Source organism: Syngnathoides biaculeatus, chromosome 5, assembly GCF_019802595.1.
Source record: "Syngnathoides biaculeatus isolate LvHL_M chromosome 5, ASM1980259v1, whole genome shotgun sequence".
Taxonomy (NCBI): Eukaryota; Metazoa; Chordata; class Actinopteri; order Syngnathiformes; family Syngnathidae; genus Syngnathoides; species Syngnathoides biaculeatus.
The window spans coordinates 8,519,447-8,531,462 of NC_084644.1; the positions used below are offsets into that span (position 1 = coordinate 8,519,447).

Sequence of the window (12,016 nt, forward strand, 5' to 3'; positions counted from 1 at the left end):
TTAAGAAGTCCCCAAATGAATCACATTCTTAATCTATTTGGTCACACAAGAAGAAACTATTTTAATGGCTTTTCTCAAGTTATGAGGGGGGAAAAAAAATATAAATGGAACAAAAATCCCTGCAGGCCGCACACAATCACAAAGCCTACCCTGCGGTGGTGGTGGTGGTCCGGTTTGTGGAAAAGGTCCTCTCGTTATCCTAAAGTAGCATTTTATGGCATTTTTAAGTCAACAACTCTGTTTGAAAGATGCGCCGGATGGGTGAAAACAGTGCATGTGGCAGACAAAAGAGTTCAGGATCGGGGAAAACCTGTTCAAGATCAGATTCAGTTTTATTGGCTAAGTGTGTAAAAACACACGAGGAATTTTTCTCTGGCAGTCGATGCTGCCTGTTCATCTGTTCACCATATGGACATAGACAAAACAGCTTAGTAGGGAGGAGAAACGGTGCAGGATGGGGTTAAAAAAAAACAGTTCTGGATCGGGGGGGAAAACTGTCCAGATTAGGTGAAAATAGCACAGGATGAGGAGGAACTGTTCAGGGGGCAAACAAGAGTGAAGGATGGGAGGAAACGGTGCAGGATACGGAAAAGCGGTGCAGGATGCAGAAAAGCGGTGCAGGATACTGAAACAATAGTGCAGTATTTAAGAATAAAATCGTGTAGAATGTGATAATAACATTGAGTGATGTGGTAAAACCGTACGGGGTCTGTGTGTGGGGCGGGGGGGGGGGGTTGGAGGATGCAGATAAATGGTGCAGGTTGCAGGGAAAAAAAGTGCCAGATGGAAAAAAAAATGCAAGCTTTCCTATTGTGGGACAAAACTATTATCGTATTAATGGTGCGGAAGTGGACGACAAGGTAATAAAAGTGGAGGGTAATGGGAAAAAATATACATGATATGATGAAAAACAAATTAAATTACACAAAAAATGCATGATAGGGTAAAAATAGTGCAGGATGTGCAATAAACTATTCAAGATGGGCCAAGAACAGTGCATGATGAGAGAAAATAGTGTGGGATGCAGGACAAAAAAAAAAAAAGAAAAGTCCACTGAACAAATGCTTAAAGGCCATCGCAGCAAGACAAAAATGCCCACTGGCTATTTAATTCTGCTTAATATGTGGAACAAATCAAAATAAATTGAAATGTGTCATTTTAGTGGTCACATGGTGCCGTCCCGGAGAGCCGTGTTGGTCTCGTGTTTAAAAAAAAAAAAAACAAACCAGCAGGACGTCCAGTCACGCGCCACCAAACTGAGCTCGGACACTTCAGGGAGCAAATAGAGCGCAATAGGGGTGTGTGCGTGTGCATGTGTGTGTGCGTGTCCAGTCATTCCAAGTCCATCCGTCATGTTAGGTTGTCTCTTGTTCGACCTACAGTTTGTGTCCCCCCCCCTCCCCCCGTATCCCCTTGACCAGCTGGCCTCGCATCTGTCCACTTCTCAATCTGGAAACCACAAAACCTCTCATTATAACATTTAAAACACTTTATTATATGTAACAGAAGAGAACAATCAAGGTGTGGTTTGTGCGACTCTCATCTCAAATTGTGCCTTCACATTGAAATGAACGGAAATGTCATTAATCGGTTCCTGCACCTCCAAATACCCAATAAACATGTTTCTAATATATATTTTTTGAAATAAAGAAGACAGCACAGTAGTCTATAATCTAGTCATCCATCCATTTTCTTAGCCGCTTATCCTCACGAGGGTCGCAGGGTGTGCTGGCGCCTACCCCAGCTGTCAACGGGCAGGAGGGCGGGCTACACCGGAACTGGTTGCCAGCCAATCGCAGGGCACATGGAGACAAACAGCCACACTCACAATCACACCTAGGGGCAATTTAGAGCAGGGGTGTCAAACTTATTTTTCTCGTGGGCCACATTGTAGTTCCAATTTCCCAGAGGGCCATTATGACTGTGAAGCAAAAATATTTAGTCATGTCATCATATTTACATAATTTATGATCTAGTTTTGGAATCAGAAATCAAGGGTAATGTGTTTTTCAACTGTTCACGTTTGGTCAAACAAAAATGCTTATAATATCTCAACTTTCTCATTTATCGTATATGACAATTTGAAATTTTGGTACAGATTTTTACTACAATCATGGAAATTGATACTTGAGATTTGGCTCCGCGGGCCACATAAAATCATATGGGGGACCAGATCTGGCCCCCGAGCCTTGTGTTTGACACCTGTGATTTAGAGTGTCCAATTAATGTTGCATGTTTTTGGGATGTGGGAGGAAACTGGAGTGCCCGAAGGAAACCCACCCAGGCACGCGGAGAACATGGAAAGTCCACACAAGCGGGTCCGGGATTGAACCCGGGACCTCAGAACTGTGACCCTTGTTGTGAACTGAGTTGAGTTCACTGCCACCATACTCCGCTCAAGTCTCGAATTTTTGCTAATAAGTCAAAGCAAGGCAGCACGGTGGAGCAGCTGGAAAGCGTTGGCCTCACAGTTCTGAGGTCTCGGGTTCAAAACCAGATCCAGCTGTGTGGAGTTTGCATGTTCTCCCTGTGCCTGCGTGGGTTTCCCCCAGGCACTCCGGTTTCCTCCCATGTCCCCAAAACATGCACCATTAATTGGACACTCCAAATTGCCCCTAGGTGTGATTGTGACTGCGGCTGTTTCTCTGTTACTATGTGCCCTACGATTGGCTGGCAACCAGTTCCGGGTGTACCCCGCTTGCGTCCTGCCTGTTGACAGCTGGGATAGGCTCCAGCACTCCACGCGACCCTCGTGAGGATAAGCGGATGGAAGCTAAAGATGGGCCAAACGACATCTCATATTAAAAAAAAAAAACAACGAAAAACTAAAAGTACCTCTAGGCACCACTGTATATCTAAATTGATGATGATTGGAAGATTCAATTTCTTCTTGACTCAAAGAAAGAAAGATCACTTGTCTCGCTGCCTTGCCTCAACGACTTGTACTTGTGCTGTCAGAGAGACCAAAGGAGCGTCGAGATGAAGGCGGTGTAGCCGTGTCAGATCTCCGACTCAAGCCTGGCGAGGCCCGGGCGTCGCTCACACGACAGATCGGATGTGACAGTCGGATGCGGCGACTGTGGCGACTCTTGATCACCTTCTCATTTAGCAAATTGATCAGGCGGCGTGAGAGGAAGTCAACTAGACTCCCGTCATCTCTGGGGGACCTCGAGGGTATTTGGGAGGGTTTTTAATATTGGGAGAAAGGATTCTTTCTTTCAAGGGTCATGTTGACTGAGGTGACCGCGTAGTCATTCCTTGATGCACGTTGCTGTTGGGCCTCTTGGAATTGAACGACCACCCAAAAATCCCACGATAGCGCCCCCTGTACAGTAATTGAAAAAATGTTTCCAGGACACCCATTTCTTCCACCTCTGCCATAACGTGATGCACGGAAATGTCTCAAGGAGCCATTTTTAAAGTCAAACTGGAAATTAGGCCATTTTGGTTTAAAGGAAAATTGTACTGGGGTTAGAAAAAAGTAGCCTTCGACACCAGTTTAACAGAGTGAGGTGAGGTGGGCAAGGGTAGAAAAGTAGAAATTGAGGGCAGCACAGTGGAGTAGCTGGAAAGCGTTGGCCTCGCAGTTCTGAGGACCCGGGTTATACGGAAGTAAATATGTGCCACCAGGATTTGAATTTGAAATCCATCCATCCATCGATTATCTACCGCTTTTCCGGGTCGAGTCGCGTGGGAAGTAGCTTCAGCAGGGATACCCAGACTTCCCTTTCCCCAGCCACTTCTTCCGGAGGGATCCTGAGGCGTTCCCAAGCCAGCCGAGAGACATAGTCTCTCCAGCGTGTCCTGGGTCGTCCTCGGGGTCTCTTTCCGGTGGGACGTGCCCGGAACACCTCACCGGGGAGGCGTCCGGGAGGCATCCGAATCAGATCCCCCAGCCGCCTCATCTGGATCCTCTCAATCCGGAGGAGGGGCGGCTCGACACCGAGCCCCTCCCGGATGACCGAGCTTCTCACCCGTTATCGAAGGGAGAGCCCGGAGACCCCGCGGAAGAAACTCGTTTCGGCCGCTTGTCTCCGGGATCTTGTTCTTTTGGTCACGACCCGCAGCTCGTGCCCATAGGTGAGGGTAGGAACGTAGATCGACTGGTAGATTGAGAGCTTCGCCTTTTGACTGAGCTCCCTCTTTTTACTCAAAAGACCGCCACAAAGTCCGCATCACTACAGACGCTGCACCGATCCGTCTGTCGATCTCCCGCTCCGTTCTTCCCTCACTCGTGAAGAAGACCCCAAGATACTTGAAGTCCTCCACTTGGGGAATTTGAAATGCCACAGAAACCAGGATTTGAGTTATAGTAATAGTTGTTTTTCAATGTAACTTTTCGATGTTAACAATTCAAGTGGCTACAATTCACTGTCTGTGCCACCAGGCGGGGTTACTTCAGGTCAGAACAAAACAGCCAGCCAATCCAGTTTCGTCACATGAGTAGAAAGCGTAACTGCGATTGGCTGGGTTATCCGTTTTGACCTGAAGTAACCCTGCCTGGTGGCACAGATGATGAATTTTAGACAGTGAATTGAATTAAATTGAGAAGTTACACTGAAATAATAATCCAAGCTGCTTATCCGCACAAGGGTTGCAGGAAAGCTGGAGCCTATCCCAGCTAGCTACACCCTGAATTGGTCCCCTGTCAGTCGCAGGGCAGATATCGACACCATCACTGAGTGGGAATCGATCCCACGGTTCCCGCACCAAAGGCAGGCATGGGTACCACTACACCATCAGTGACCCTGGGTAGATTGAAATACAACGATTGAAAATGTGATCACTTTACATTTCAAATTCAAATCCTTGTGGTACATATTTACTTCCATAGGTTGAAGTCCCAACCCTCCTTGTGTGGTTTTTACACCTTCTCCCTGTGCCTGCATTGGTTTCCTCCGGGCACTCCAGTTTCCTCCCACATCCCTAAAACATGCAACATTAATTGGACACTCTAAATTGTCCCTAGGTGTGATTGTGAGTGCGACTTTTGTCTGTTGTCATGTGCCCTGTGATTGGCTGGCAACCAGTTCAGGGTGTAGCCCGCCTCCTGCCCGTTGACAGCTGGGATAGGCTCCAGCACTCCCTTGTGAGGATAAGCGGCTAAGAAAATTGATGGAGGTAGAAATTGAACAAGAAGTCAGCCATTTTAGTTTGAAGGATGGTTGAATGACTACATAACCCCAGATACCAGTTATTCTCATTAAACATGAAATTTAAATGCTCCTCCGCAAACCTTTGACTCATCACTTTTCCACTGATTCAAAAAAAAAAAAAAATCTGTCTGTCAGAGAGTGCATGGAATAATTTTAGCAACACGTGCAGAGTAACTTTATGGGTGAGTGGGGTGCTTTGGGTTTGTTTGTCCCAGCTGAGAAGCAGAACAACAGCCCATTAATGGGCTTTACGTAGAAATACACGTGTGCATGCCCAAACGCGATGACTGCAGGCAAAAAAAACACGAACAAAAAGTGTCTCGCAGTAAAACATACACACACACACACACATGCACGTTCTTGCCTGTCAGATCATATTAACATCAGGTCAGCATGTTTTTTTTTTTTTTTTACCCTAGCGTGTTGCTATGGCAGCAGAGAGAGAGAGAGAAAAAACGTCCATCAGTGATGACTGGATTGCTGCCTGTCACCGCTGTGCTTAATGTTGCTTCCTTGGGCTTGCAGTGGCAATAACACAAGTGCCATTAAAAAAAAATAATAATAAAAATATGGACCTCCTTGACCCACCAAACCCGAAATATAAAACTTACGCTTATATCATACAGTATTTCGCCAAATGAAGATCATCCCAGGAGCTCAGTTGCCTCTTCTTGTTATATTATGAGAATTTATTTTTTCTAATCATAGTTGTCATTTTAGTGTACATTTTTTCATATTTTTTTGGTAAATAATGATAATTTTAAAATAAATAAATAAACGTTTTTATGTTAAAGCATTTAAAGCAGATTAAGAGAAACAAGTCTGAAATTACAGGAATATGTTACAAATCAAAGTTATATTTTTATCATGAATAATTTTAAATTGTTTTAATTGTAAAAATAATATTTTTACAAAAGAATAAAATCCTATTTGTAATGGAGTGAAATTGTAATATTGCGAGAATAATGTTGTAATTTTTGTTTTTCCTGTGGTAATGCAAATTTATTCTTGTAATATAGCTTTTTTTTCAGCGTGACTTTTTTATTCAGATTAAAAGAAAATAGAAATATAAGATTTCTGGTTATGACATTTCTTTGGAAGTACTTTATACATAATCAACATCAAAATTCAGGTTATGAGGGTCGTCCAAGTGTTGTTTCCAAAATGCAAAAATAGAGTCGGGATTAATAAACAAAAATACACATAGCAATTTATCCCTTTTGGCCCTGGAATAAAATACTTTTTTCAACTTGAACTCACACACATGCACATATCCAAAATACCCTGCGGAACCCCACGGGCTGTTTACATCTACTTTCATTGGGCAGAAATCAAAACAGTGACTACGCAGGTCAAAACGTGCCAATAAAATTTACATCATGTTGCCAGATTGTGTTTTTTGATACGAGTGAGCCAACACCGCGAGCAATTTTTAAAAAATGTATTCTCACTCAAGCTGATACCTACACTAAAATGCATTTCACCCACGCCCAAAAAAAAAGTAAAAAAAAAAAAAAACAAACCCCAAATAAAACAAACCCCATTAAGCAAGTTTCTGTTTCTCAATAATTTTTTTTTTACGATACATCCCATTCCATTATCGTGACAGAGTTGACGGCCCCCAACCTTGAAACCCAGTCAATTCTTCACATTTTGCAGCGTGGGATCGATTCCCGCTCGCCGATGGTATTGATATCTGCCCTGCGACCGCCGGCGACCACTTCAGGGTCTAGTCCGCCTCTCGCCCGAAGCTAGCTAGGATAGGCTCTGGCTCTCCCGTGACCCTTGTGAGGATAAGCGGCTTGGATAATGGATGGATGGACTCTCTTTTTAACATACACCACTAATTGAGATTGCAGCTTCCAAAATGGGGAAAAGGGGAAAATAACGCAACAGATGACTCGTTGTTGATTACAATGTTCCAAAACAGCTTCACCAATACATATTTTGAAAGATAAAAATGAATTCCAATTTTTCAAATTTGCATCATCCAAGTTTTTCAGTTCAGAGAATGTTGTAGGTAAACTCAATTTCTATGTTACTCTTCACCTGTGCTGTGTTCAGGTGCATGCAAATGAAAGTGAATGTGTTAATTCTTTTTTTTTTGTGCAGTATCATGTAACAGATTATGATTAACATTTGCATTGGACGACTACAATCAACACGCAATATACAATCACTTGTTTTTATAATGTAGGACTTCTCATATAACTTGGTACTCTAAAAAGTGTTCAGTGAAACATATGCCAGGTTCAATGCATTTTTTTATACCATGTATTTTACTCAAAACACTCATTAAAAAAAAGTCATCACACTACGCCACAGAAGCTATTACTTAGCCCATCTATGGCATTTCCCATTTTATATTAGTATTAAGTTAACAGACTTCAAGGCAAAAGTTATGTGGGTGTTTAGTCAGTTGTTTGTTTAGTTTAGGCGTAAACTTGAAGTGGTAGTCTTAGTCGCTTATCCTCATGAGGGTCGCAGGAGTGCTGGCGCCTATCCCAGCTGTCAGTAGATGGGGTCCACCCTGAACTGGTTGCCAGCCAATCGCAGGCCACATCGAGACAAACAAACGGGGAGAACATGCAAACTCCACACAGGCGTGTCCGGGATCGAACCCGGGACCTCAGAACTGTGAGGCCAACGCTTCCCAGCTGATCCATCGTGCCACGCAGAAAACAGCTTGAAGCTTTTTTTTATGAATTCTTTAGTTTCTGGCAAACTGCTCCTTTTTGTCAAGCGAATTGTGTTGAGGTTACGACCACCATACAGCACTCATATCTCAAATTTTGCAAAGTCAAAGTGAACTCATATCTCAAAAAACTCACTAGTCAGGTTAGCGGTATCCCAAGGTACCACTGTGCAGTATTTGTTTAAATCAAAACACATTTCCATCACATTCACAAGGCGTATTGCTATTTATCGAGTATTGGTACTCTATGTATATCGGAGAGTGCAGAAATATAGGTACTTGTACACAGTCTGAAAAAAAAAATGGCGTATCAGCTAGTTCGTAGCTATGTTGATTATACTTCATAGAATAGTATTTCCTTCAATACCCAGACAGTTGGTGCACTTCTTTCCTCCGCACAAACCCCAAAAGTCCAATTTGTTTATTGTATTGGACTGTACGTATGCGGTTGACTAAGTCCCAGGGCATCTGTCCCGCGTAACCTGCTGAGGATGCTGGCAGGACGCAAAGTCTAAAATTTGGCAAGTGGGTCGGTTTATTTCTTTATTTTTTTCATTTTTTTTAATGATTCCCCTTCCCGTATTTCCATTGGCTTGGCAGAGCGGCCGCTAAAAGCGGCGAGCGTACGATACGTGACCTCGTTCTGCTCTACTCTCTTGTCTCTGTCTCTCATGATGAAACTGACCCATATTTTTTTGGACTCTTCACTACCCGGGACATGTTGGGCTCCGGGAAAAAAAACTTGAATCAATTAGCAAAACAAAAACACCATCAACAACAAATAGCATCAAAGGTTTAACATTAAAACCGCACGCTAAGACCACGGATATAGCAAAATGAAAATCCAGCTACAAATACTACAAAAAATTCATTATTTTAAATAAAGTGGGCACAGTGCCACACGAATTAAGCAATTCCATTGCAACTTTATTTTGGATTAAAGTGCAAATAATGTACTCTTCATTTTTATTACGCTTATCGTTGGTGTCGCTACACACTACTTTTCAGGAAATCCCCCAAAACGCCATCTTGCTTGAGTTACTAGACCACAGGTGCCAAACTCAAGGCTTGGGGCCCAGACCCGGCCGGCCGCATGATTTTATGTGTCCCGCGAAGGCAAATTATGAGTACGAACTTTCCATGATTTTTGTTCACAAGATATCCCGCCGTCTGTTTTTCTTGGTGTAAAATTGAATTATTGCTTGCGGAATATCTTCAGCAATGCATGTTGAAAGCTGAATGATGCTCCCAAACAGTTTTAGGGGTTTTATGTTATGTTTTCTCCTATATTTAAAATACAGAATTAGCGTTTTTGCACTGTATCATCTGTGCTTTCATCCTCGATCTGGCTGTGCCAAGGTGGAATTTTAACATTACACACCAATTGTAATTACCCCTTTAAGAGCAGAGGGGGCGGAGTCAGGTAAACTAGGAAGGAGAGTGTGTGGCCTGTCAGCAGCTTGTTGTGAGAGGCAGGAAAAAAAATTGACTTCAGGCTGTTGTTCACGGCGCCGGATCGCTTTTCATCTGCGTTAAGACTGTGCGACAAGTGCGCAAATGCGCAGTTACACAGCTTAGAGGGAACATTGGTTCGACTAGTGCACTGAATTGTCTAGTGAGGACAAAGTGCGTACAAGTTTATCGACAGCGTCGTTTCGCATCATCATTCCTAATCTGGCGGTTTGATGTTTTTTTGAGCGGTAGTGTTTAAAAAAACAAAAAGTACAACAGCTTCCGATCGCTTCCATAACGTGCGTTCGGTCGATGTAGCGTAGCGCGCCGCTGTCCGGTTTTTCCTCCCATCTGGCAGCAAATCCCCTTTCGTGTAGTCTTACATGGTCTGACTGGAAATGTCGTCAAACAAATCACGTTAATCCCACGTGCGTCTGCGTGTTTCATACGTGTTGTGTGCTGCGCCCCGTTGTCGGGATTTCGCACCGGCAATCCCTGATGTCAAAGTGCATCTAAATGACACGCTTTGTGGTTTTATATAAATCCCGAAAGGGGATGTCAAGATGAAACGATGCATTACTTATGGCCATGGAGTCCAGCTGCTTATCACAGTAAGTGGGCGGGCAGGCGGATGTGGTTGCCGCATAATTCTTCACATTACTTTGTCGTCGACGAGTTGCGTTTTAGACCGTGGGAATCACTTTCCCTGCGAAGCATAAATAAACGTCTTGTTAATTTGACAAACCGCCGTGAAGCGTGTCGTTAACAACCCTGTCAAATGTGAATGACGAAAATTAATGAGCTTTACGTCAGGGGGAAAAGAATACTTTGCACGAGTCTAGTAAACACAGTATTCTGATTAATATTGCGCCTGTGGAACAAGAATTAAACAGATTCATTTTAGCAAGTTCACCTGGACCATAAATCAAACTATTTTGATCCTACTGAAATACGAAACAGGCACAAACTCATCAGGTCTTCATGTCAACGCAGATTGCTCTTTGATGCTCGCAAATCACTCAAAGATGGACCAGGAAACAATTTGAAATAAAGCACCCCACGCATCTCAACCATAAAGCGCTACCGACATACCGACAAAATTTACATACCTGTATATTATTCACTTCAATGTCTATAAGAAAAAAAAAATAGCGAAGAGCATGTCGCTCAAGCGCAAAGTTGCGGAAGTCTAAATCGACATCCCAGTGGCAGCCATTTTGCCTGCAACGTGATTGACAAATGTCACAGTGGGACAGTCGCCATTGGGAAGACGCTGTGCCACCTGCGATGGGACACAGTAGCTCTTTTCGAAGAAGAGAACATCTCACAATCGAGTGAAGTGACCGGGGCAATATTACCCCATAGTTTCGAGCCATATTTAGATGATATGCGGATCACTTCGAACTAAGAACAGACTCCCCAACAGTATGTATGACAGTATGTCGCGCAGTATGTTAGCAATGAAAAAACGCCAGCCGACATGGACCCATGCGTTTTTTTTTAACACAATACATGATTTTGACGTATACATCTTTTTGTAACTCCCGCCATGACAATCCTCTCGAGAGATTTGTTTTCGAGAAGAAGCAGGAAGTGAGGTAGATGGCCGTAGACTGCCCTCCAGCGGACTAATTTGTTTAGGTAGCTCGTTGTTCCGTTGTTACCCAAAATGCCGCCTCGTTACATTGGTGGACATTGCTTGAACACTCGGGAGGATGGATTTACCCTTCATAAGTTTGCAAGAGACCCGGTTCGTCGTGAAAAATGGATTGCACGGGTGCAAACGACGAGAGCTTCCTGGGTTGCAAATGACAGGTAAGTGTGTATACAGCTACTAAAAAAAATAACAGTTTTGGACGGACCATGTAATCCGTCTCTGATAGTGCAACAAAAGTTCCGCGTACGTATGACAGGAGTGCTAAATGTGTCTATGTGCGCATCGGACAGCTTCCGCAAAGGCTGCCGTGTCGGCTCGCCGGCGAAGGCTACCGCATCGGGCTTGCAGACGGCGGGGGCTATGAACAACGCTGCCGCCAATGGCGCATTCGGCCGCGTGCTACGACAACGCCGGAAGCGGCCCAGTTCGGCGGCGAAAATGAGCCACCCCGGCCAACAATGGCGGCGGCTGGCTCGATGGGGAGGCAGTTTGGCCGTGATCGCATATCATCTAAATATGGCTCAAGGCAATATGGTAATAATGCCCTCGGTAACTTCACTCGGTTGTGTGATGTTCTCTTCTTCGAAAAGAGCTTCCGTGTCAAAAGGGGCGTGTCCCATAGTAGGGGCCACAGCGTGTTTTCAATGGCGAATGTCCGGGCAGGAGATGCAGCCAATATGGCGACCACTTGGATGTCGTCGAATGACACGTCCGCAACTTTGCGCATGGATGACGCGCTCTCCGCTCATATTTATTTTTTTGTGTAGACATTGAAGTGAATGTTATATGTATTTTTCATTTCACTATCTATTTTAGAATGTTTGACATTTGACCTTTAACGCGGACCCGACCTGAATCGCGTTCCGCCATTTGAAGATGTCCCAGTACAAATTATTGCAACGTATCCCCTCCTCTTTCTTGTGATTTTTGTTTTAATTTTAAAAAATTGACAGTGCTCTACAGAAAAACACTGAAGTCATCAGCGACTCCTCGACTCAATTTGAACTGCATTTAGTGTCGAGAAAAAAACCCCTCACAACACACCCAAACGCACAC

The 12,016-nt window shown here is 43.9% G+C and overlaps 1 protein-coding gene across 1 annotated transcript in view; it reads left to right on the forward strand.

Moving 5' to 3' along the window:
* thsd7ab (thrombospondin, type I, domain containing 7Ab) overlaps positions 1–12,016 on the forward strand; it is a 180,494-nt gene that overhangs the window by 15,600 nt on the left and 152,878 nt on the right. The gene's annotated exons all lie outside the window — the stretch shown is intronic.